Below are 25,396 nucleotides of genomic sequence, written 5' to 3'. Positions count from 1 at the left end.
TCAAGTTTCCTTTTAGCTCTAGAGCGTATCAGGAGGAGCTCCCACCCAGGCTATGAAAGCACCCTGTTGATGTAGAGAACACTTGTTCCTTTCCCAGAGCACTGCCTGCAGTGACTAGAGACCCGTCCTAAACTGTGATTTAGGTAGCTTCAAGGCAGCATGAATGGAGCACTCAAAATGGGAAAGCAAGACTTGTGCCATAAGGCCCCCGTTTCCAGCGAACACGTAGCCTACCTCCATGTGATTTCTACCAAGTAAGTAGACACTCTAGCTACACACTGATCCCTTCCTTGAATAAAGTTTATTTGGCACGGAGTTCTGCGTGTAGCCAAACGCCTCCCCCAAGGAGCGCTCTTGCTAGGCTATCGGGCTTAGCTTCTTCTAAAACCCTGCAGTGTAAGAGGAAGAACTGTGCTTTGGTTACAGCAGCAAGGCAAGCTGACTTTCTCCTGTAAGGATGGGGTCCTAAGGTATGACTTTGTAGAAGGAATGCAAAGCAGTTTTGGTTTCTCAGTGCCGCTCAGCCTAGGGCAATGAGGCCGATTTGCATGACATGTAGGACGTGAGAGAACACAGTTCCTGGAGCCGTTGGAGTGCTGAGGAAATCTAGCTCTCCCAGGGAAGAGTGCAGTGTGTTGCCCTACACTCAGCATACACTGAGTTGACTGGGAAAGGTTTCCGGGCCTGGAAGTTTCTTAGCAGCCTAGTGGAGCCTGCCGGTGCTCGGTGTTCGTGCAGGGAATAGGGTGCCCAGGCGAGGTCCTCCGTTTCCTGAAATGCTTACTAACGTTAAAGAAAGCAGACCTAAAGCTAATGCCTCAAGGACTCTGCTCCAAGCTTCCACTTCGGCAGGGCTATTCAAGGCTTTACCTTGAGGAAAGGACTCACGTCAAGTTTCCTTTTAGCTCTAGAGCGTATCAGGAGGAGCTCCCACCCAGGCTATGAAAGCACCCTGTTGATGTAGAGAAGACTCTTTCCTTTCCCAGAGCCCTGCCTGCAGTGACTAGAGACCCGTCCTAAAACTGTGATTTAGGTAGCTTCAAGGCAGCATGAATGGAGCATTCAAAATGGGAAAGCAAGGCTTGTGCCATAAGGCCCTGTTTCCAGCGAACACGCAGCCTACCTCCTTGTGATTTCTACCAAGTATACACTCTAGCTACACACTGGTCCCTTCCTTGAATAAAGTTTATTTGGCACGGAGTTCTGCGTGTAGCCAACCGCCTCCCCCAAGGAGCGCTCTTGCTAGGCTATCGGGCTTAGCTTCTTCTAAAACCCTGCAGTGTAAGAGGAAGAACTGTGCTTTGTTTACAGCAGGAACGCAAGCCGAATTTCTCCTGTAAGGATGGGGTCTTAATGTATGACTTTGTGGAAGGAATGCGAAGCAGTTTTGGTTTCTCAGTGCCGCTCAGCCTAGGGCAATGAGGCAGATTGGCATGACATGTAGGACGTGAGAGAACACAGTTCCTGGAGCTGTCGGAGTGCTGAGGAAATCTAGCTCTCCCAGGGAAGAGTGCAGTGTGTTGCCCTACACTCAGCATACACTGAGTGACTGGGAAAGGATTCCGGGCCTGGAAGTTTCTTAGCAGCCTAGTGGAGCCTGCCGGTGCTCGGTGTTCGTGCAGGGAGTAGGGTGCCCAGGCGAGGTCCTCCGTTTCCTGAAATGCTTACTAACGTTAAAGAAAGCAGACCTAAAGCTAATGCCTCAAGGACTCTGCTCCAAGCTTCCACTTCGGCAGGGCTATTCAAGGCTTTACCTTGAGGAAAGGACTCACGTCAAGTTTCCTTTTAGCTCTAGAGCGTATCAGGAGGAGCTCCCACCCAGGCTATGAAAGCACCCTGTTGATGTAGAGAAGACTCTTTCCTTTCCCAGAGCCCTGCCTGCAGTGACTAGAGACCCGTCCTAAAACTGTGATTTAGGTAGCTTCAAGGCAGCATGAATGGAGCATTCAAAATGGGAAAGCAAGGCTTGTGCCATAAGGCCCTGTTTCCAGCGAACACGCAGCCTACCTCCTTGTGATTTCTACCAAGTATACACTCTAGCTACACACTGGTCCCTTCCTTGAATAAAGTTTATTTGGCACGGAGTTCTGCGTGTAGCCAACCGCCTCCCCCAAGGAGCGCTCTTGCTAGGCTATCGGGCTTAGCTTCTTCTAAAACCCTGCAGTGTAAGAGGAAGAACTGTGCTTTGTTTACAGCAGGAACGCAAGCCGAATTTCTCCTGTAAGGATGGGGTCTTAATGTATGACTTTGTGGAAGGAATGCGAAGCAGTTTTGGTTTCTCAGTGCCGCTCAGCCTAGGGCAATGAGGCAGATTGGCATGACATGTAGGACGTGAGAGAACACAGTTCCTGGAGCTGTTGGAGTGCTGAGGAAATCTAGCTCTCCCAGGGAAGAGTGCAGTGTGTTGCCCTACACTCAGCATACACTGAGTGACTGGGAAAGGTTTCCGGGCCTGGAAGTTTCTTAGCAGCCTAGTGGAGCCTGCCGGTGCTCGGTGTTCGTGCAGGGAATAGGGTGCCCAGGAGAGGTCCTCCGTTTCCTGAAATGCTTACTAACGTTAAAGAAAGCAGACCTAAAGCTAATGCCTCAAGGACTCTGCTCCAAGCTTCCACTTCGGCAGGGCTATTCAAGGCTTTACCTTGAGGAAAGGACTCACGTCAAGTTTCCTTTTAGCTCTAGAGCGTATCAGGAGGAGCTCCCACCCAGGCTATGAAAGCACCCTGTTGATGTAGAGAAGACTCGTTCCTTTCCCAGAGCCCTGCCTGCAGTGACTAGAGACCCGTCCTAAAACTGTTATTTAGGTAGCTTCAAGGCAGCATGAATGGAGCATTCAAAATGGGAAAGCAAGGCTTGTGCCATAAGGCCCTGTTTCCAGCGAACACGCAGCCTACCTCCTTGTGATTTCTACCAAGTATACACTCTAGCTACACACTGGTCCCTTCCTTGAATAAAGTTTATTTGGCACGGAGTTCTGCGTGTAGCCAACCGCCTCCCCCAAGGAACGCTCTTGCTAGGCTCTCGGGCTTAGCTTCTTCTAAAACCCTGCAGTGTAAGAGGAAGAACTGTGCTTTGTTTACAGCAGGAACGCAAGCCGAATTTCTCCTGTAAGGATGGGGTCTTAATGTATGACTTTGTGGAAGGAATGCGAAGCAGTTTTGGTTTCTCAGTGCCGCTCAGCCTAGGGCAATGAGGCAGATTGGCATGACATGTAGGACGTGAGAGAACACAGTTCCTGGAGCTGTCGGAGTGCTGAGGAAATCTAGCTCTCCCAGGGAAGAGTGCAGTGTGTTGCCCTACACTCAGCATACACTGAGTGACTGGGAAAGGATTCCGGGCCTGGAAGTTTCTTAGCAGCCTAGTGGAGCCTGCCGGTGCTCGGTGTTCGTGCAGGGAGTAGGGTGCCCAGGCGAGGTCCTCCGTTTCCTGAAATGCTTACTAACGTTAAAGAAAGCAGACCTAAAGCTAATGCCTCAAGGACTCTGCTCCAAGCTTCCACTTCGGCAGGGCTATTCAAGGCTTTACCTTGAGGAAAGGACTCACGTCAAGTTTCCTTTTAGCTCTAGAGCGTATCAGGAGGAGCTCCCACCCAGGCTATGAAAGCACCCTGTTGATGTAGAGAACACTTGTTCCTTTCCCAGAGCCCTGCCTGCAGTGACTAGAGACCCGTCCTAAACTGTGATTTAGGTAGCTTCAAGGCAGCATGAATGGAGCACTCAAAATGGGAAAGCAAGGCTTGTGCCATAAGGCCCCCGTTTCCAGCGAACACGTAGCCTACCTCCATGTGATTTCTACCAAGTAAGTAGACACTCTAGCTACACACTGGTCCCTTCCTTGAATAAAGTTTATTTGGCACGGAGTTCTGCGTGTAGCCAAACGCCTCCCCCAAGGAGCGCTCTTGCTAGGCTATCGGGCTTAGCTTCTTCTAAAACCCTGCAGTGTAAGAGGAAGAACTGTGCTTTGGTTACAGCAGGAACGCAAGCTGAATTTCTCCTGTAAGGATGGGGTCTTAATGTATGACTTTGTGGAAGGAATGCGAAGCAGTTTTGGTTTCTCAGTGCCGCTCAGCCTAGGGCAATGAGGCAGATTGGCATGACATGTAGGACGTGAGAGAACACAGTTCCTGGAGCTGTTGGAGTGCTGAGGAAATCTAGCTCTCCCAGGGAAGAGTGCAGTGTGTTGCCCTACACTCAGCATACACTGAGTGACTGGGAAAGGATTCCGGGCCTGGAAGTTTCTTAGCAGCCTAGTGGAGCCTGCCGGTGCTCGGTGTTCGTGCAGGGAATAGGGTGCCCAGGCGAGGTCCTCCGTTTCCTGAAATGCTTACTAACGTTAAAGAAAGCAGACCTAAAGCTAATGCCTCAAGGACTCTGCTCCAAGCTTCCACTTCGGCAGGGCTATTCAAGGCTTTACCTTGAGGAAAGGACTCACGTCAAGTTTCCTTTTAGCTCTAGAGCGTATCAGGAGGAGCTCCCACCCAGGCTATGAAAGCACCCTGTTGATGTAGAGAAGACTCTTTCCTTTCCCAGAGCCCTGCCTGCAGTGACTAGAGACCCGTCCTAAAACTGTGATTTAGGTAGCTTCAAGGCAGCATGAATGGAGCATTCAAAATGGGAAAGCAAGGCTTGTGCCATAAGGCCCTGTTTCCAGCGAACACGCAGCCTACCTCCTTGTGATTTCTACCAAGTATACACTCTAGCTACACACTGGTCCCTTCCTTGAATAAAGTTTATTTGGCACGGAGTTCTGCGTGTAGCCAACCGCCTCCCCCAAGGAGCGCTCTTGCTAGGCTATCGGGCTTAGCTTCTTCTAAAACCCTGCAGTGTAAGAGGAAGAACTGTGCTTTGTTTACAGCAGGAACGCAAGCCGAATTTCTCCTGTAAGGATGGGGTCTTAATGTATGACTTTGTGGAAGGAATGCGAAGCAGTTTTGGTTTCTCAGTGCCGCTCAGCCTAGGGCAATGAGGCAGATTGGCATGACATGTAGGACGTGAGAGAACACAGTTCCTGGAGCTGTTGGAGTGCTGAGGAAATCTAGCTCTCCCAGGGAAGAGTGCAGTGTGTTGCCCTACACTCAGCATACACTGAGTGACTGGGAAAGGTTTCCGGGCCTGGAAGTTTCTTAGCAGCCTAGTGGAGCCTGCCGGTGCTCGGTGTTCGTGCAGGGAATAGGGTGCCCAGGAGAGGTCCTCCGTTTCCTGAAATGCTTACTAACGTTAAAGAAAGCAGACCTAAAGCTAATGCCTCAAGGACTCTGCTCCAAGCTTCCACTTCGGCAGGGCTATTCAAGGCTTTACCTTGAGGAAAGGACTCACGTCAAGTTTCCTTTTAGCTCTAGAGCGTATCAGGAGGAGCTCCCACCCAGGCTATGAAAGCACCCTGTTGATGTAGAGAAGACTCGTTCCTTTCCCAGAGCCCTGCCTGCAGTGACTAGAGACCCGTCCTAAAACTGTTATTTAGGTAGCTTCAAGGCAGCATGAATGGAGCATTCAAAATGGGAAAGCAAGGCTTGTGCCATAAGGCCCTGTTTCCAGCGAACACGCAGCCTACCTCCTTGTGATTTCTACCAAGTATACACTCTAGCTACACACTGGTCCCTTCCTTGAATAAAGTTTATTTGGCACGGAGTTCTGCGTGTAGCCAACCGCCTCCCCCAAGGAACGCTCTTGCTAGGCTCTCGGGCTTAGCTTCTTCTAAAACCCTGCAGTGTAAGAGGAAGAACTGTGCTTTGTTTACAGCAGGAACGCAAGCCGAATTTCTCCTGTAAGGATGGGGTCTTAATGTATGACTTTGTGGAAGGAATGCGAAGCAGTTTTGGTTTCTCAGTGCCGCTCAGCCTAGGGCAATGAGGCAGATTTGCATGACATGTAGGACGTGAGAGAACACAGTTCCTGGAGCTGTCGGAGTGCTGAGGAAATCTAGCTCTCCCAGGGAAGAGTGCAGTGTGTTGCCCTACACTCAGCATACACTGAGTGACTGGGAAAGGATTCCGGGCCTGGAAGTTTCTTAGCAGCCTAGTGGAGCCTGCCGGTGCTCGGTGTTCGTGCAGGGAGTAGGGTGCCCAGGCGAGGTCCTCCGTTTTCTGAAATGCTTACTAACGTTAAAGAAAGCAGACCTAAAGCTAATGCCTCAAGGACTCTGCTCCAAGCTTCCACTTCGGCAGGGCTATTCAAGGCTTTACCTTGAGGAAAGGACTCACGTCAAGTTTCCTTTTAGCTCTAGAGCGTATCAGGAGGAGCTCCCACCCAGGCTATGAAAGCACCCTGTTGATGTAGAGAACACTTGTTCCTTTCCCAGAGCCCTGCCTGCAGTGACTAGAGACCCGTCCTAAACTGTGATTTAGGTAGCTTCAAGGCAGCATGAATGGAGCACTCAAAATGGGAAAGCAAGGCTTGTGCCATAAGGCCCCCGTTTCCAGCGAACACGTAGCCTACCTCCATGTGATTTCTACCAAGTAAGTAGACACTCTAGCTACACACTGATCCCTTCCTTGAATAAAATTTATTTGGCACGGAGTTCTGCGTGTAGCCAAACGCCTCCCCCAAGGAGCGCTCTTGCTAGGCTATCGGGCTTAGCTTCTTCTAAAACCCTGCAGTGTAAGAGGAAGAATTGTGCTTTGGTTACAGCAGCAAGGCAAGCTGACTTTCTCCTGTAAGGATGGGGTCCTAAGGTATGACTTTGTAGAAGGAATGCAAAGCAGTTTTGGTTTCTCAGTGCCGCTCAGCCTAGGGCAATGAGGCCGATTTGCATGACATGTAGGACGTGAGAGAACACAGTTCCTGGAGCTGTTGGAGTGCTGAGGAAATCTAGCTCTCCCAGGGAAGAGTGCAGTGTGTTGCCCTACACTCAGCATACACTGAGTTGACTGGGAAAGGTTTCCGGGCCTGGAAGTTTCTTAGCAGCCTAGTGGAGCCTGCCGGTGCTCGGTGTTCGTGCAGGGAATAGGGTGCCCAGGCGAGGTCCTCCGTTTCCTGAAATGCTTACTAACGTTAAAGAAAGCAGACCTAAAGCTAATGCCTCAAGGACTCTGCTCCAAGCTTCCACTTCGGCAGGGCTATTCAAGGCTTTACCTTGAGGAAAGGACTCACGTCAAGTTTCCTTTTAGCTCTAGAGCGTATCAGGAGGAGCTCCCACCCAGGCTATGAAAGCACCCTGTTGATGTAGAGAAGACTCTTTCCTTTCCCAGAGCCCTGCCTGCAGTGACTAGAGACCCGTCCTAAAACTGTGATTTAGGTAGCTTCAAGGCAGCATGAATGGAGCATTCAAAATGGGAAAGCAAGGCTTGTGCCATAAGGCCCTGTTTCCAGCGAACACGCAGCCTACCTCCTTGTGATTTCTACCAAGTATACACTCTAGCTACACACTGGTCCCTTCCTTGAATAAAGTTTATTTGGCACGGAGTTCTGCGTGTAGCCAACCGCCTCCCCCAAGGAGCGCTCTTGCTAGGCTATCGGGCTTAGCTTCTTCTAAAACCCTGCAGTGTAAGAGGAAGAACTGTGCTTTGTTTACAGCAGGAACGCAAGCCGAATTTCTCCTGTAAGGATGGGGTCTTAATGTATGACTTTGTGGAAGGAATGCGAAGCAGTTTTGGTTTCTCAGTGCCGCTCAGCCTAGGGCAATGAGGCAGATTGGCATGACATGTAGGACGTGAGAGAACACAGTTCCTGGAGCTGTTGGAGTGCTGAGGAAATCTAGCTCTCCCAGGGAAGAGTGCAGTGTGTTGCCCTACACTCAGCATACACTGAGTGACTGGGAAAGGTTTCCGGGCCTGGAAGTTTCTTAGCAGCCTAGTGGAGCCTGCCGGTGCTCGGTGTTCGTGCAGGGAATAGGGTGCCCAGGAGAGGTCCTCCGTTTCCTGAAATGCTTACTAACGTTAAAGAAAGCAGACCTAAAGCTAATGCCTCAAGGACTCTGCTCCAAGCTTCCACTTCGGCAGGGCTATTCAAGGCTTTACCTTGAGGAAAGGACTCACGTCAAGTTTCCTTTTAGCTCTAGAGCGTATCAGGAGGAGCTCCCACCCAGGCTATGAAAGCACCCTGTTGATGTAGAGAAGACTCGTTCCTTTCCCAGAGCCCTGCCTGCAGTGACTAGAGACCCGTCCTAAAACTGTTATTTAGGTAGCTTCAAGGCAGCATGAATGGAGCATTCAAAATGGGAAAGCAAGGCTTGTGCCATAAGGCCCTGTTTCCAGCGAACACGCAGCCTACCTCCTTGTGATTTCTACCAAGTATACACTCTAGCTACACACTGGTCCCTTCCTTGAATAAAGTTTATTTGGCACGGAGTTCTGCGTGTAGCCAACCGCCTCCCCCAAGGAACGCTCTTGCTAGGCTCTCGGGCTTAGCTTCTTCTAAAACCCTGCAGTGTAAGAGGAAGAACTGTGCTTTGTTTACAGCAGGAACGCAAGCCGAATTTCTCCTGTAAGGATGGGGTCTTAATGTATGACTTTGTGGAAGGAATGCGAAGCAGTTTTGGTTTCTCAGTGCCGCTCAGCCTAGGGCAATGAGGCAGATTTGCATGACATGTAGGACGTGAGAGAACACAGTTCCTGGAGCTGTCGGAGTGCTGAGGAAATCTAGCTCTCCCAGGGAAGAGTGCAGTGTGTTGCCCTACACTCAGCATACACTGAGTGACTGGGAAAGGATTCCGGGCCTGGAAGTTTCTTAGCAGCCTAGTGGAGCCTGCCGGTGCTCGGTGTTCGTGCAGGGAGTAGGGTGCCCAGGCGAGGTCCTCCGTTTTCTGAAATGCTTACTAACGTTAAAGAAAGCAGACCTAAAGCTAATGCCTCAAGGACTCTGCTCCAAGCTTCCACTTCGGCAGGGCTATTCAAGGCTTTACCTTGAGGAAAGGACTCACGTCAAGTTTCCTTTTAGCTCTAGAGCGTATCAGGAGGAGCTCCCACCCAGGCTATGAAAGCACCCTGTTGATGTAGAGAACACTTGTTCCTTTCCCAGAGCCCTGCCTGCAGTGACTAGAGACCCGTCCTAAACTGTGATTTAGGTAGCTTCAAGGCAGCATGAATGGAGCACTCAAAATGGGAAAGCAAGGCTTGTGCCATAAGGCCCCCGTTTCCAGCGAACACGTAGCCTACCTCCATGTGATTTCTACCAAGTAAGTAGACACTCTAGCTACACACTGATCCCTTCCTTGAATAAAATTTATTTGGCACGGAGTTCTGCGTGTAGCCAAACGCCTCCCCCAAGGAGCGCTCTTGCTAGGCTATCGGGCTTAGCTTCTTCTAAAACCCTGCAGTGTAAGAGGAAGAATTGTGCTTTGGTTACAGCAGCAAGGCAAGCTGACTTTCTCCTGTAAGGATGGGGTCCTAAGGTATGACTTTGTAGAAGGAATGCAAAGCAGTTTTGGTTTCTCAGTGCCGCTCAGCCTAGGGCAATGAGGCCGATTTGCATGACATGTAGGACGTGAGAGAACACAGTTCCTGGAGCTGTTGGAGTGCTGAGGAAATCTAGCTCTCCCAGGGAAGAGTGCAGTGTGTTGCCCTACACTCAGCATACACTGAGTTGACTGGGAAAGGTTTCCGGGCCTGGAAGTTTCTTAGCAGCCTAGTGGAGCCTGCCGGTGCTCGGTGTTCGTGCAGGGAATAGGGTGCCCAGGCGAGGTCCTCCGTTTCCTGAAATGCTTACTAACGTTAAAGAAAGCAGACCTAAAGCTAATGCCTCAAGGACTCTGCTCCAAGCTTCCACTTCGGCAGGGCTATTCAAGGCTTTACCTTGAGGAAAGGACTCACGTCAAGTTTCCTTTTAGCTCTAGAGCGTATCAGGAGGAGCTCCCACCCAGGCTATGAAAGCACCCTGTTGATGTAGAGAAGACTCTTTCCTTTCCCAGAGCCCTGCCTGCAGTGACTAGAGACCCGTCCTAAAACTGTGATTTAGGTAGCTTCAAGGCAGCATGAATGGAGCATTCAAAATGGGAAAGCAAGGCTTGTGCCATAAGGCCCTGTTTCCAGCGAACACGCAGCCTACCTCCTTGTGATTTCTACCAAGTATACACTCTAGCTACACACTGGTCCCTTCCTTGAATAAAGTTTATTTGGCACGGAGTTCTGCGTGTAGCCAACCGCCTCCCCCAAGGAGCGCTCTTGCTAGGCTATCGGGCTTAGCTTCTTCTAAAACCCTGCAGTGTAAGAGGAAGAACTGTGCTTTGTTTACAGCAGGAACGCAAGCCGAATTTCTCCTGTAAGGATGGGGTCTTAATGTATGACTTTGTGGAAGGAATGCGAAGCAGTTTTGGTTTCTCAGTGCCGCTCAGCCTAGGGCAATGAGGCAGATTGGCATGACATGTAGGACGTGAGAGAACACAGTTCCTGGAGCTGTTGGAGTGCTGAGGAAATCTAGCTCTCCCAGGGAAGAGTGCAGTGTGTTGCCCTACACTCAGCATACACTGAGTGACTGGGAAAGGTTTCCGGGCCTGGAAGTTTCTTAGCAGCCTAGTGGAGCCTGCCGGTGCTCGGTGTTCGTGCAGGGAATAGGGTGCCCAGGAGAGGTCCTCCGTTTCCTGAAATGCTTACTAACGTTAAAGAAAGCAGACCTAAAGCTAATGCCTCAAGGACTCTGCTCCAAGCTTCCACTTCGGCAGGGCTATTCAAGGCTTTACCTTGAGGAAAGGACTCACGTCAAGTTTCCTTTTAGCTCTAGAGCGTATCAGGAGGAGCTCCCACCCAGGCTATGAAAGCACCCTGTTGATGTAGAGAAGACTCGTTCCTTTCCCAGAGCCCTGCCTGCAGTGACTAGAGACCCGTCCTAAAACTGTGATTTAGGTAGCTTCAAGGCAGCATGAATGGAGCATTCAAAATGGGAAAGCAAGGCTTGTGCCATAAGGCCCTGTTTCCAGCGAACACGCAGCCTACCTCCTTGTGATTTCTACCAAGTATACACTCTAGCTACACACTGGTCCCTTCCTTGAATAAAGTTTATTTGGCACGGAGTTCTGCGTGTAGCCAACCGCCTCCCCCAAGGAACGCTCTTGCTAGGCTCTCGGGCTTAGCTTCTTCTAAAACCCTGCAGTGTAAGAGGAAGAACTGTGCTTTGTTTACAGCAGGAACGCAAGCCGAATTTCTCCTGTAAGGATGGGGTCTTAATGTATGACTTTGTGGAAGGAATGCGAAGCAGTTTTGGTTTCTCAGTGCCGCTCAGCCTAGGGCAATGAGGCAGATTGGCATGACATGTAGGACGTGAGAGAACACAGTTCCTGGAGCTGTCGGAGTGCTGAGGAAATCTAGCTCTCCCAGGGAAGAGTGCAGTGTGTTGCCCTACACTCAGCATACACTGAGTGACTGGGAAAGGATTCCGGGCCTGGAAGTTTCTTAGCAGCCTAGTGGAGCCTGCCGGTGCTCGGTGTTCGTGCAGGGAGTAGGGTGCCCAGGCGAGGTCCTCCGTTTCCTGAAATGCTTACTAACGTTAAAGAAAGCAGACCTAAAGCTAATGCCTCAAGGACTCTGCTCCAAGCTTCCACTTCGGCAGGGCTATTCAAGGCTTTACCTTGAGGAAAGGACTCACGTCAAGTTTCCTTTTAGCTCTAGAGCGTATCAGGAGGAGCTCCCACCCAGGCTATGAAAGCACCCTGTTGATGTAGAGAACACTTGTTCCTTTCCCAGAGCCCTGCCTGCAGTGACTAGAGACCCGTCCTAAACTGTGATTTAGGTAGCTTCAAGGCAGCATGAATGGAGCACTCAAAATGGGAAAGCAAGGCTTGTGCCATAAGGCCCCCGTTTCCAGCGAACACGTAGCCTACCTCCATGTGATTTCTACCAAGTAAGTAGACACTCTAGCTACACACTGATCCCTTCCTTGAATAAAATTTATTTGGCACGGAGTTCTGCGTGTAGCCAAACGCCTCCCCCAAGGAGCGCTCTTGCTAGGCTATCGGGCTTAGCTTCTTCTAAAACCCTGCAGTGTAAGAGGAAGAATTGTGCTTTGGTTACAGCAGCAAGGCAAGCTGACTTTCTCCTGTAAGGATGGGGTCCTAAGGTATGACTTTGTAGAAGGAATGCAAAGCAGTTTTGGTTTCTCAGTGCCGCTCAGCCTAGGGCAATGAGGCCGATTTGCATGACATGTAGGACGTGAGAGAACACAGTTCCTGGAGCTGTTGGAGTGCTGAGGAAATCTAGCTCTCCCAGGGAAGAGTGCAGTGTGTTGCCCTACACTCAGCATACACTGAGTTGACTGGGAAAGGTTTCCGGGCCTGGAAGTTTCTTAGCAGCCTAGTGGAGCCTGCCGGTGCTCGGTGTTCGTGCAGGGAATAGGGTGCCCAGGCGAGGTCCTCCGTTTCCTGAAATGCTTACTAACGTTAAAGAAAGCAGACCTAAAGCTAATGCCTCAAGGACTCTGCTCCAAGCTTCCACTTCGGCAGGGCTATTCAAGGCTTTACCTTGAGGAAAGGACTCACGTCAAGTTTCCTTTTAGCTCTAGAGCGTATCAGGAGGAGCTCCCACCCAGGCTATGAAAGCACCCTGTTGATGTAGAGAAGACTCTTTCCTTTCCCAGAGCCCTGCCTGCAGTGACTAGAGACCCGTCCTAAAACTGTGATTTAGGTAGCTTCAAGGCAGCATGAATGGAGCATTCAAAATGGGAAAGCAAGGCTTGTGCCATAAGGCCCTGTTTCCAGCGAACACGCAGCCTACCTCCTTGTGATTTCTACCAAGTATACACTCTAGCTACACACTGGTCCCTTCCTTGAATAAAGTTTATTTGGCACGGAGTTCTGCGTGTAGCCAACCGCCTCCCCCAAGGAGCGCTCTTGCTAGGCTATCGGGCTTAGCTTCTTCTAAAACCCTGCAGTGTAAGAGGAAGAACTGTGCTTTGTTTACAGCAGGAACGCAAGCCGAATTTCTCCTGTAAGGATGGGGTCTTAATGTATGACTTTGTGGAAGGAATGCGAAGCAGTTTTGGTTTCTCAGTGCCGCTCAGCCTAGGGCAATGAGGCAGATTGGCATGACATGTAGGACGTGAGAGAACACAGTTCCTGGAGCTGTTGGAGTGCTGAGGAAATCTAGCTCTCCCAGGGAAGAGTGCAGTGTGTTGCCCTACACTCAGCATACACTGAGTGACTGGGAAAGGTTTCCGGGCCTGGAAGTTTCTTAGCAGCCTAGTGGAGCCTGCCGGTGCTCGGTGTTCGTGCAGGGAATAGGGTGCCCAGGAGAGGTCCTCCGTTTCCTGAAATGCTTACTAACGTTAAAGAAAGCAGACCTAAAGCTAATGCCTCAAGGACTCTGCTCCAAGCTTCCACTTCGGCAGGGCTATTCAAGGCTTTACCTTGAGGAAAGGACTCACGTCAAGTTTCCTTTTAGCTCTAGAGCGTATCAGGAGGAGCTCCCACCCAGGCTATGAAAGCACCCTGTTGATGTAGAGAAGACTCGTTCCTTTCCCAGAGCCCTGCCTGCAGTGACTAGAGACCCGTCCTAAAACTGTTATTTAGGTAGCTTCAAGGCAGCATGAATGGAGCATTCAAAATGGGAAAGCAAGGCTTGTGCCATAAGGCCCTGTTTCCAGCGAACACGCAGCCTACCTCCTTGTGATTTCTACCAAGTATACACTCTAGCTACACACTGGTCCCTTCCTTGAATAAAGTTTATTTGGCACGGAGTTCTGCGTGTAGCCAACCGCCTCCCCCAAGGAACGCTCTTGCTAGGCTCTCGGGCTTAGCTTCTTCTAAAACCCTGCAGTGTAAGAGGAAGAACTGTGCTTTGTTTACAGCAGGAACGCAAGCCGAATTTCTCCTGTAAGGATGGGGTCTTAATGTATGACTTTGTGGAAGGAATGCGAAGCAGTTTTGGTTTCTCAGTGCCGCTCAGCCTAGGGCAATGAGGCAGATTTGCATGACATGTAGGACGTGAGAGAACACAGTTCCTGGAGCTGTCGGAGTGCTGAGGAAATCTAGCTCTCCCAGGGAAGAGTGCAGTGTGTTGCCCTACACTCAGCATACACTGAGTGACTGGGAAAGGATTCCGGGCCTGGAAGTTTCTTAGCAGCCTAGTGGAGCCTGCCGGTGCTCGGTGTTCGTGCAGGGAGTAGGGTGCCCAGGCGAGGTCCTCCGTTTTCTGAAATGCTTACTAACGTTAAAGAAAGCAGACCTAAAGCTAATGCCTCAAGGACTCTGCTCCAAGCTTCCACTTCAGCAGGGCTATTCAAGGCTGTACCTTGAGGAAAGGACTCATGTCAAGTTTCCTTTTAGCTCTAGAGCGTATCAGGAGGAGCTCCCACCCAGGCTATGAAAGCACCCTGTTGATGTAGAGAACACTTGTTCCTTTCCCAGAGCCCTGCCTGCAGTGACTAGAGACCCGTCCTAAACTGTGACTTAGGTAGCTTCAAGGCAGCATGAATGGAGCACTCAAAATGGGAAAGCAAGGCTTGTGCCATAAGGCCCCCGTTTCCAGCGAACACGTAGCCTACCTCCATGTGATTTCTACCAAGTAAGTAGACACTCTAGCTACACACTGGTCCCTTCCTTGAATAAAGTTTATTTGGCACGGAGTTCTGCGTGTAGCCAAACGCCTCCCCCAAGGAGCGCTCTTGCTAGGCTATCGGGCTTAGCTTCTTCTAAAACCCTGCAGTGTAAGAGGAAGAACTGTGCTTTGGTTACAGCAGCAAGGCAAGCTGACTTTCTCGTGTAAGGATGGGGTCCTAAGGTATGACTTTGTAGAAGGAATGCAAAGCAGTTTTGGTTTCTCAGTGCCGCTCAGCCTAGGGCAATGAGGCAGATTTGCATGACATGTAGGACGTGAGAGAACACAGTTCCTGGAGCTGTTGGAGTGCTGAGGAAATCTAGCTCTCCCAGGGAAGAGTGCAGTGTGTTGCCCTACACTCAGCATACACTGAGTGACTGGGAAAGGATTCCGGGCCTGGAAGTTTCTTAGCAGCCTAGTGGAGCCTGCCGGTGCTCGGTGTTCGTGCAGGGAATAGGGTGCCCAGGCGAGGTCCTCCGTTTCCTGAAATGCTTACTAACGTTAAAGAAAGCAGACCTAAAGCTAATGCCTCAAGGACTCTGCTCCAAGCTTCCACTTCGGCAGGGCTATTCAAGGCTTTACCTTGAGGAAAGGACTCACGTCAAGTTTCCTTTTAGCTCTAGAGCGTATCAGGAGGAGCTCCCACCCAGGCTATGAAAGCACCCTGTTGATGTAGAGAAGACTCGTTCCTTTCCCAGAGCCCTGCCTGCAGTGACTAGAGACCCGTCCTAAAACTGTTATTTAGGTAGCTTCAAGGCAGCATGAATGGAGCATTCAAAATGGGAAAGCAAGTCTTGTGCCATAAGGCCCTGTTTCCAGCGAACACGCAGCCTACCTCCTTGTGATTTCTACCAAGTATACACTCTAGCTACACACTGGTCCCTTCCTTGAATAAAGTTTATTTGGCACGGAGTTCTGCGTGTAGCCAACCGCCTCCCCCAAGGAACGCTCTTGCTAGGCTCTCGGGCTTAGCTTCTTCTAAAACCCTGCAGTGTAAGAGGAAGAACTGTGCTTTGGTTACAGCAGGAACACAAGCCGAATTTCTCCTGTAAGGATGGGGTCTTAATGTATGACTTTGTGGAAGGAATGCGAAGCAGTTTTGGTTTCTCAGTGCCGCTCAGGCTAGGGCAATGAGGCAGATTTGCATGACATGTAGGACGTGAGAGAACACAGTTCCTGGAGCTGTCGGAGTGCTGAGGAAATCTAGCTCTCCCAGGGAAGAGTGCAGTGTGTTGCCCTACACTCAGCATACACTGAGTGACTGGGAAAGGATTCCGGGCCTGGAAGTTTCTTAGCAGCCTAGTGGAGCCTGCTGGTGCTCGGTGTTCGTGCAGGGAGTAGGGTGCCCAGGCGAGGTCCTCCGTTTCCTGAAATGCTTACTAACGTTAAAGAAAGCAGACCTAAAGCTAATGCCTCAAGGACTCTGCTCCAAGCTTCCACTTCGGCAGGGCTATTCAAGGCTTTACCTTGAGGAAAGGACTCACGTCAAGTTTCCTTTTAGCTCTAGAGCGTATCAGGAGGAGCTCCCACCCAGGCTATGAAAGCACCCTGTTGATGTAGAGAACACTTGTTCCTTTCCCAGAGCCCTGCCTGCAGTGACTAGAGACCCGTCCTAAACTGTGATTTAGGTAGCTTCAAGGCAGCATGAATGGAGCACTCAAAATGGGAAAGCAAGGCTTGTGCCATAAGGCCCCCGTTTCCAGCGAACACGTAGCCTACCTCCATGTGATTTCTACCAAGTAAGTAGACACTCTAGCTACACACTGGTCCCTTCCTTGAATAAAGTTTATTTGGCACGGAGTTCTGCGTGTAGCCAAACGCCTCCCCCAAGGAGCGCTCTTGCTAGGCTATCGGGCTTAGCTTCTTCTAAAACCCTGCAGTGTAAGAGGAAGAATTGTGCTTTGGTTACAGCAGCAAGGCAAGCTGACTTTCTCCTGTAAGGATGGGGTCCTAAGGTATGACTTTGTAGAAGGAATGCAAAGCAGTTTTGGTTTCTCAGTGCCGCTCAGCCTAGGGCAATGAGGCAGATTGGCATGACATGTAGGACGTGAGAGAACACAGTTCCTGGAGCTGTTGGAGTGCTGAGGAAATCTAGCTCTCCCAGGGAAGAGTGCAGTGTGTTGCCCTACACTCAGCATACACTGAGTGACTGGGAAAGGATTCCGGGCCTGGAAGTTTCTTAGCAGCCTAGTGGAGCCTGCCGGTGCTCGGTGTTCGTGCAGGGAATAGGGTGCCCAGGCGAGGTCCTCCGTTTCCTGAAATGCTTACTAACGTTAAAGAAAGCAGACCTAAAGCTAATGCCTCAAGGACTCTGCTCCAAGCTTCCACTTCGGCAGGGCTATTCAAGGCTTTACCTTGAGGAAAGGACTCACGTCAAGTTTCCTTTTAGCTCTAGAGCGTATCAGGAGGAGCTCCCACCCAGGCTATGAAAGCACCCTGTTGATGTAGAGAACACTTGTTCCTTTCCCAGAGCACTGCCTGCAGTGACTAGAGACCCGTCCTAAACTGTGATTTAGGTAGCTTCAAGGCAGCATGAATGGAGCACTCAAAATGGGAAAGCAAGACTTGTGCCATAAGGCCCCCGTTTCCAGCGAACACGTAGCCTACCTCCATGTGATTTCTACCAAGTAAGTAGACACTCTAGCTACACACTGATCCCTTCCTTGAATAAAGTTTATTTGGCACGGAGTTCTGCGTGTTGCCAAACGCCTCCCCCAAGGAGCGCTCTTGCTAGGCTATCGGGCTTAGCTTCTTCTAAAACCCTGCAGTGTAAGAGGAAGAACTGTGCTTTGGTTACAGCAGCAAGGCAAGCTGACTTTCTCCTGTAAGGATGGGGTCCTAAGGTATGACTTTGTAGAAGGAATGCAAAGCAGTTTTGGTTTCTCAGTGCCGCTCAGCCTAGGGCAATGAGGCCGATTTGCATGACATGTAGGACGTGAGAGAACACAGTTCCTGGAGCCGTTGGAGTGCTGAGGAAATCTAGCTCTCCCAGGGAAGAGTGCAGTGTGTTGCCCTACACTCAGCATACACTGAGTTGACTGGGAAAGGTTTCCGGGCCTGGAAGTTTCTTAGCAGCCTAGTGGAGCCTGCCGGTGCTCGGTGTTCGTGCAGGGAATAGGGTGCCCAGGCGAGGTCCTCCGTTTCCTGAAATGCTTACTAACGTTAAAGAAAGCAGACCTAAAGCTAATGCCTCAAGGACTCTGCTCCAAGCTTCCACTTCGGCAGGGCTATTCAAGGCTTTACCTTGAGGAAAGGACTCACGTCAAGTTTCCTTTTAGCTCTAGAGCGTATCAGGAGGAGCTCCCACCCAGGCTATGAAAGCACCCTGTTGATGTAGAGAAGACTCTTTCCTTTCCCAGAGCCCTGCCTGCAGTGACTAGAGACCCGTCCTAAAACTGTGATTTAGGTAGCTTCAAGGCAGCATGAATGGAGCATTCAAAATGGGAAAGCAAGGCTTGTGCCATAAGGCCCTGTTTCCAGCGAACACGCAGCCTACCTCCTTGTGATTTCTACCAAGTATACACTCTAGCTACACACTGGTCCCTTCCTTGAATAAAGTTTATTTGGCACGGAGTTCTGCGTGTAGCCAACCGCCTCCCCCAAGGAGCGCTCTTGCTAGGCTATCGGGCTTAGCTTCTTCTAAAACCCTGCAGTGTAAGAGGAAGAACTGTGCTTTGTTTACAGCAGGAACGCAAGCCGAATTTCTCCTGTAAGGATGGGGTCTTAATGTATGACTTTGTGGAAGGAATGCGAAGCAGTTTTGGTTTCTCAGTGCCGCTCAGCCTAGGGCAATGAGGCAGATTGGCATGACATGTAGGACGTGAGAGAACACAGTTCCTGGAGCTGTCGGAGTGCTGAGGAAATCTAGCTCTCCCAGGGAAGAGTGCAGTGTGTTGCCCTACACTCAGCATACACTGAGTGACTGGGAAAGGATTCCGGGCCTGGAAGTTTCTTAGCAGCCTAGTGGAGCCTGCTGGTGCTCGGTGTTCGTGCAGGGAGTAGGGTGCCCAGGCGAGGTCCTCCGTTTCCTGAAATGCTTACTAACGTTAAAGAAAGCAGACCTAAAGCTAATGCCTCAAGGACTCTGCTCCAAGCTTCCACTTCGGCAGGGCTATTCAAGGCTTTACCTTGAGGAAAGGACTCACGTCAAGTTTCCTTTTAGCTCTAGAGCGTATCAGGAGGAGCTCCCACCCAGGCTATGAAAGCACCCTGTTGATGTAGAGAACACTTGTTCCTTTCCCAGAGCCCTGCCTGCAGTGACTAGAGACCCGTCCTAAACTGTGATTTAGGTAGCTTCAAGGCAGCATGAATGGAGCACTCAAAATGGGAAAGCAAGGCTTGTGCCATAAGGCCCCCGTTTCCAGCGAACACGTAGCCTACCTCCATGTGATTTCTACCAAGTAAGTAGACACTCTAGCTACACACTGGTCCCTTCCTTGAATAAAGTTTATTTGGCACGGAGTTCTGCGTGTAGCCAAACGCCTCCCCCAAGGAGCGCTCTTGCTAGGCTATCGGGCTTAGCTTCTTCTAAAACCCTGCAGTGTAAGAGGAAGAATTGTGCTTTGGTTACAGCAGCAAGGCAAGCTGACTTTCTCCTGTAAGGATGGGGTCCTAAGGTATGACTTTGTAGAAGGAATGCAAAGCAGTTTTGGTTTCTCAGTGCCGCTCAGCCTAGGGCAATGAGGCAGATTGGCATGACATGTAGGACGTGAGAGAACACAGTTCCTGGAGCTGTTGGAGTGCTGAGGAAATCTAGCTCTCCCAGGGAAGAGTGCAGTGTGTTGCCCTACACTCAGCATACACTGAGTGACTGGGAAAGGATTCCGGGCCTGGAAGTTTCTTAGCAGCCTAGTGGAGCCTGCCGGTGCTCGGTGTTCGTGCAGGGAATAGGGTGCCCAGGAGAGGTCCTCCGTTTCCTGAAATGCTTACTAACGTTAAAGAAAGCAGACCTAAAGCTAATGCCTCAAGGACTCTGCTCCAAGCTTCCACTTCGGCAGGGCTATTCAAGGCTTTACCTTGAGGAAAGGACTCACGTCAAGTTTCCTTTTAGCTCTAGAGCGTATCAGGAGGAGCTCCCACCCAGGCTATGAAAGCACCCTGTTGATGTAGAGAACACTTGTTCCTTTCCCAGAGCACTGCCTGCAGTGACTAGAGACCCGTCCTAAACTGTGATTTAGGTAGCTTCAAGGCAGCATGAATGGAGCACTCAAAATGGGAAAGCAAGACTTGTGCCATAAGGCCCCCGTTTCCAGCGAACACGTAGCCTACCTCCATGTGATTTCTACCAAGTAAGTAGACACTCTAGCTACACACTGATCCCTTCCTTGAATAAAGTTTATTTGGCACGGAGTTCTGCGTGTAGCCAAACGCCTCCCCCAAGGAGCGCTCTTGCTAGGCTATCGGGCTTAGCTTCTTCTAAAACCCTGCAGTGTAAGAGGAAGAACTGTGCTTTGGTTACAGCAGCAAGGCAAGCTGACTTTCTCCTGTAAGGATGGGGTCCTAAGGTATGACTTTGTAGAAGGAATGCAAAGCAGTTTTGGTTTCTCAGTGCCGCTCAGCCTAGGGCAATGAGGCCGATTTGCATGACATGTAGGACGTGAGAGAACACAGTTCCTGGAGCCGTTGGAGTGCTGAGGAAATCTAGCTCTCCCAGGGAAGAGTGCAGTGTGTTGCCCTACACTCAGCATACACTGAGTTGACTGGGAAAGGTTTCCGGGCCTGGAAGTTTCTTAGCAGCCTAGTGGAGCCTGCCGGTGCTCGGTGTTCGTGCAGGGAATAGGGTGCCCAGGCGAGGTCCTCCGTTTCCTGAAATGCTTACTAACGTTAAAGAAAGCAGACCTAAAGCTAATGCCTCAAGGACTCTGCTCCAAGCTTCCACTTCGGCAGGGCTATTCAAGGCTTTACCTTGAGGAAAGGACTCACGTCAAGTTTCCTTTTAGCTCTAGAGCGTATCAGGAGGAGCTCCCACCCAGGCTATGAAAGCACCCTGTTGATGTAGAGAAGACTCTTTCCTTTCCCAGAGCCCTGCCTGCAGTGACTAGAGACCCGTCCTAAAACTGTGATTTAGGTAGCTTCAAGGCAGCATGAATGGAGCATTCAAAATGGGAAAGCAAGGCTTGTGCCATAAGGCCCTGTTTCCAGCGAACACGCAGCCTACCTCCTTGTGATTTCTACCAAGTATACACTCTAGCTACACACTGGTCCCTTCCTTGAATAAAGTTTATTTGGCACGGAGTTCTGCGTGTAGCCAACCGCCTCCCCCAAGGAGCGCTCTTGCTAGGCTATCGGGCTTAGCTTCTTCTAAAACCCTGCAGTGTAAGAGGAAGAACTGTGCTTTGTTTACAGCAGGAACGCAAGCCGAATTTCTCCTGTAAGGATGGGGTCTTAATGTATGACTTTGTGGAAGGAATGCGAAGCAGTTTTGGTTTCTCAGTGCCGCTCAGCCTAGGGCAATGAGGCAGATTGGCATGACATGTAGGACGTGAGAGAACACAGTTCCTGGAGCTGTCGGAGTGCTGAGGAAATCTAGCTCTCCCAGGGAAGAGTGCAGTGTGTTGCCCTACACTCAGCATACACTGAGTGACTGGGAAAGGATTCCGGGCCTGGAAGTTTCTTAGCAGCCTAGTGGAGCCTGCCGGTGCTCGGTGTTCGTGCAGGGAGTAGGGTGCCCAGGCGAGGTCCTCCGTTTCCTGAAATGCTTACTAACGTTAAAGAAAGCAGACCTAAAGCTAATGCCTCAAGGACTCTGCTCCAAGCTTCCACTTCGGCAGGGCTATTCAAGGCTTTACCTTGAGGAAAGGACTCACGTCAAGTTTCCTTTTAGCTCTAGAGCGTATCAGGAGGAGCTCCCACCCAGGCTATGAAAGCACCCTGTTGATGTAGAGAAGACTCTTTCCTTTCCCAGAGCCCTGCCTGCAGTGACTAGAGACCCGTCCTAAAACTGTGATTTAGGTAGCTTCAAGGCAGCATGAATGGAGCATTCAAAATGGGAAAGCAAGGCTTGTGCCATAAGGCCCTGTTTCCAGCGAACACGCAGCCTACCTCCTTGTGATTTCTACCAAGTATACACTCTAGCTACACACTGGTCCCTTCCTTGAATAAAGTTTATTTGGCACGGAGTTCTGCGTGTAGCCAACCGCCTCCCCCAAGGAGCGCTCTTGCTAGGCTATCGGGCTTAGCTTCTTCTAAAACCCTGCAGTGTAAGAGGAAGAACTGTGCTTTGTTTACAGCAGGAACGCAAGCCGAATTTCTCCTGTAAGGATGGGGTCTTAATGTATGACTTTGTGGAAGGAATGCGAAGCAGTTTTGGTTTCTCAGTGCCGCTCAGCCTAGGGCAATGAGGCAGATTGGCATGACATGTAGGACGTGAGAGAACACAGTTCCTGGAGCTGTTGGAGTGCTGAGGAAATCTAGCTCTCCCAGGGAAGAGTGCAGTGTGTTGCCCTACACTCAGCATACACTGAGTGACTGGGAAAGGTTTCCGGGCCTGGAAGTTTCTTAGCAGCCTAGTGGAGCCTGCCGGTGCTCGGTGTTCGTGCAGGGAATAGGGTGCCCAGGAGAGGTCCTCCGTTTCCTGAAATGCTTACTAACGTTAAAGAAAGCAGACCTAAAGCTAATGCCTCAAGGACTCTGCTCCAAGCTTCCACTTCGGCAGGGCTATTCAAGGCTTTACCTTGAGGAAAGGACTCACGTCAAGTTTCCTTTTAGCTCTAGAGCGTATCAGGAGGAGCTCCCACCCAGGCTATGAAAGCACCCTGTTGATGTAGAGAAGACTCGTTCCTTTCCCAGAGCCCTGCCTGCAGTGACTAGAGACCCGTCCTAAAACTGTTATTTAGGTAGCTTCAAGGCAGCATGAATGGAGCATTCAAAATGGGAAAGCAAGGCTTGTGCCATAAGGCCCTGTTTCCAGCGAACACGCAGCCTACCTCCTTGTGATTTCTACCAAGTATACACTCTAGCTACACACTGGTCCCTTCCTTGAATAAAGTTTATTTGGCACGGAGTTCTGCGTGTAGCCAACCGCCTCCCCCAAGGAACGCTCTTGCTAGGCTCTCGGGCTTAGCTTCTTCTAAAACCCTGCAGTGTAAGAGGAAGAACTGTGCTTTGTTTACAGCAGGAACGCAAGCCGAATTTCTCCTGTAAGGATGGGGTCTTAATGTATGACTTTGTGGAAGGAATGCGAAGCAGTTTTGGTTTCTCAGTGCCGCTCAGCCTAGGGCAATGAGGCAGATTGGCATGACATGTAGGACGTGAGAGAACACAGTTCCTGGAGCTGTCGGAGTGCTGAGGAAATCTAGCTCTCCCAGGGAAGAGTGCAGTGTGTTGCCCTACACTCAGCATACACTGAGTGACTGGGAAAGGATTCCGGGCCTGGAAGTTTCTTAGCAGCCTAGTGGAGCCTGCCGGTGCTCGGTGTTCGTGCAGGGAGTAGGGTGCCCAGGCGAGGTCCTCCGTTTCCTGAAATGCTTACTAACGTTAAAGAAAGCAGACCTAAAGCTAATGCCTCAAGGACTCTGCTCCAAGCTTCCACTTCGGCAGGGCTATTCAAGGCTTTACCTTGAGGAAAGGACTCACGTCAAGTTTCCTTTTAGCTCTAGAGCGTATCAGGAGGAGCTCCCACCCAGGCTATGAAAGCACCCTGTTGATGTAGAGAACACTTGTTCCTTTCCCAGAGCCCTGCCTGCAGTGACTAGAGACCCGTCCTAAACTGTGATTTAGGTAGCTTCAAGGCAGCATGAATGGAGCACTCAAAATGGGAAAGCAAGGCTTGTGCCATAAGGCCCCCGTTTCCAGCGAACACGTAGCCTACCTCCATGTGATTTCTACCAAGTAAGTAGACACTCTAGCTACACACTGGTCCCTTCCTTGAATAAAGTTTATTTGGCACGGAGTTCTGCGTGTAGCCAAACGCCTCCCCCAAGGAGCGCTCTTGCTAGGCTATCGGGCTTAGCTTCTTCTAAAACCCTGCAGTGTAAGAGGAAGAACTGTGCTTTGGTTACAGCAGGAACGCAAGCTGAATTTCTCCTGTAAGGATGGGGTCTTAATGTATGACTTTGTGGAAGGAATGCGAAGCAGTTTTGGTTTCTCAGTGCCGCTCAGCCTAGGGCAATGAGGCAGATTGGCATGACATGTAGGACGTGAGAGAACACAGTTCCTGGAGCTGTTGGAGTGCTGAGGAAATCTAGCTCTCCCAGGGAAGAGTGCAGTGTGTTGCCCTACACTCAGCATACACTGAGTGACTGGGAAAGGATTCCGGGCCTGGAAGTTTCTTAGCAGCCTAGTGGAGCCTGCCGGTGCTCGGTGTTCGTGCAGGGAATAGGGTGCCCAGGCGAGGTCCTCCGTTTCCTGAAATGCTTACTAACGTTAAAGAAAGCAGACCTAAAGCTAATGCCTCAAGGACTCTGCTCCAAGCTTCCACTTCGGCAGGGCTATTCAAGGCTTTACCTTGAGGAAAGGACTCACGTCAAGTTTCCTTTTAGCTCTAGAGCGTATCAGGAGGAGCTCCCACCCAGGCTATGAAAGCACCCTGTTGATGTAGAGAAGACTCGTTCCTTTCCCAGAGCCCTGCCTGCAGTGACTAGAGACCCGTCCTAAAACTGTTATTTAGGTAGCTTCAAGGCAGCATGAATGGAGCATTCAAAATGGGAAAGCAAGGCTTGTGCCATAAGGCCCTGTTTCCAGCGAACACGCAGCCTACCTCCTTGTGATTTCTACCAAGTATACACTCTAGCTACACACTGGTCCCTTCCTTGAATAAAGTTTATTTGGCACGGAGTTCTGCGTGTAGCCAACCGCCTCCCCCAAGGAACGCTCTTGCTAGGCTCTCGGGCTTAGCTTCTTCTAAAACCCTGCAGTGTAAGAGGAAGAACTGTGCTTTGTTTACAGCAGGAACGCAAGCCGAATTTCTCCTGTAAGGATGGGGTCTTAATGTATGACTTTGTGGAAGGAATGCGAAGCAGTTTTGGTTTCTCAGTGCCGCTCAGCCTAGGGCAATGAGGCAGATTTGCATGACATGTAGGACGTGAGAGAACACAGTTCCTGGAGCTGTTGGAGTGCTGAGGAAATCTAGCTCTCCCAGGGAAGAGTGCAGTGTGTTGCCCTACACTCAGCATACACTGAGTGACTGGGAAAGGATTCCGGGCCTGGAAGTTTCTTAGCAGCCTAGTGGAGCCTGCCGGTGCTCGGTGTTCGTGTAGGGAGTAGGGTGCCCAGGCGAGGTCCTCCGTTTCCTGAAATGCTTACTAACGTTAAAGAAAGCAGACCTAAAGCTAATGCCTCAAGGACTCTGCTCCAAGCTTCCACTTCGGCAGGGCTATTCAAGGCTTTACCTTGAGGAAAGGACTCACGTCAAGTTTCCTTTTAGCTCTAGAGCGTATCAGGAGGAGCTCCCACCCAGGCTATGAAAGCACCCTGTTGATGTAGAGAACACTTGTTCCTTTCCCAGAGCCCTGCCTGCAGTGACTAGAGACCCGTCCTAAAACTGTGATTTAGGTAGCTTCAAGGCAGCATGAATGGAGCATTCAAAATGGGAAAGCAAGGCTTGTGCCATAAGGCCCTGTTTCCAGCGAACACGCAGCCTACCTCCTTGTGATTTCTACCAAGTATACACTCTAGCTACACACTGGTCCCTTCCTTGAATAAAGTTTATTTGGCACGGAGTTCTGCGTGTAGCCAACCGCCTCCCCCAAGGAGCGCTCTTGCTAGGCTATCGGGCTTAGCTTCTTCTAAAACCCTGCAGTGTAAGAGGAAGAACTGTGCTTTGTTTACAGCAGGAACGCAAGCCGAATTTCTCCTGTAAGGATGGGGTCTTAATGTATGACTTTGTGGAAGGAATGCGAAGCAGTTTTGGTTTCTCAGTGCCGCTCAGCCTAGGGCAATGAGGCAGATTGGCATGACATGTAGGACGTGAGAGAACACAGTTCCTGGAGCTGTTGGAGTGCT

The sequence above is a fragment of the Balaenoptera borealis genome (assembly GCF_965194805.1).
Source record: "Balaenoptera borealis genome assembly, chromosome: 17".
Classification (NCBI taxonomy): Eukaryota; Metazoa; Chordata; class Mammalia; order Artiodactyla; family Balaenopteridae; genus Balaenoptera; species Balaenoptera borealis.
Note: the sequence above shows the minus strand (reverse complement) of the source record.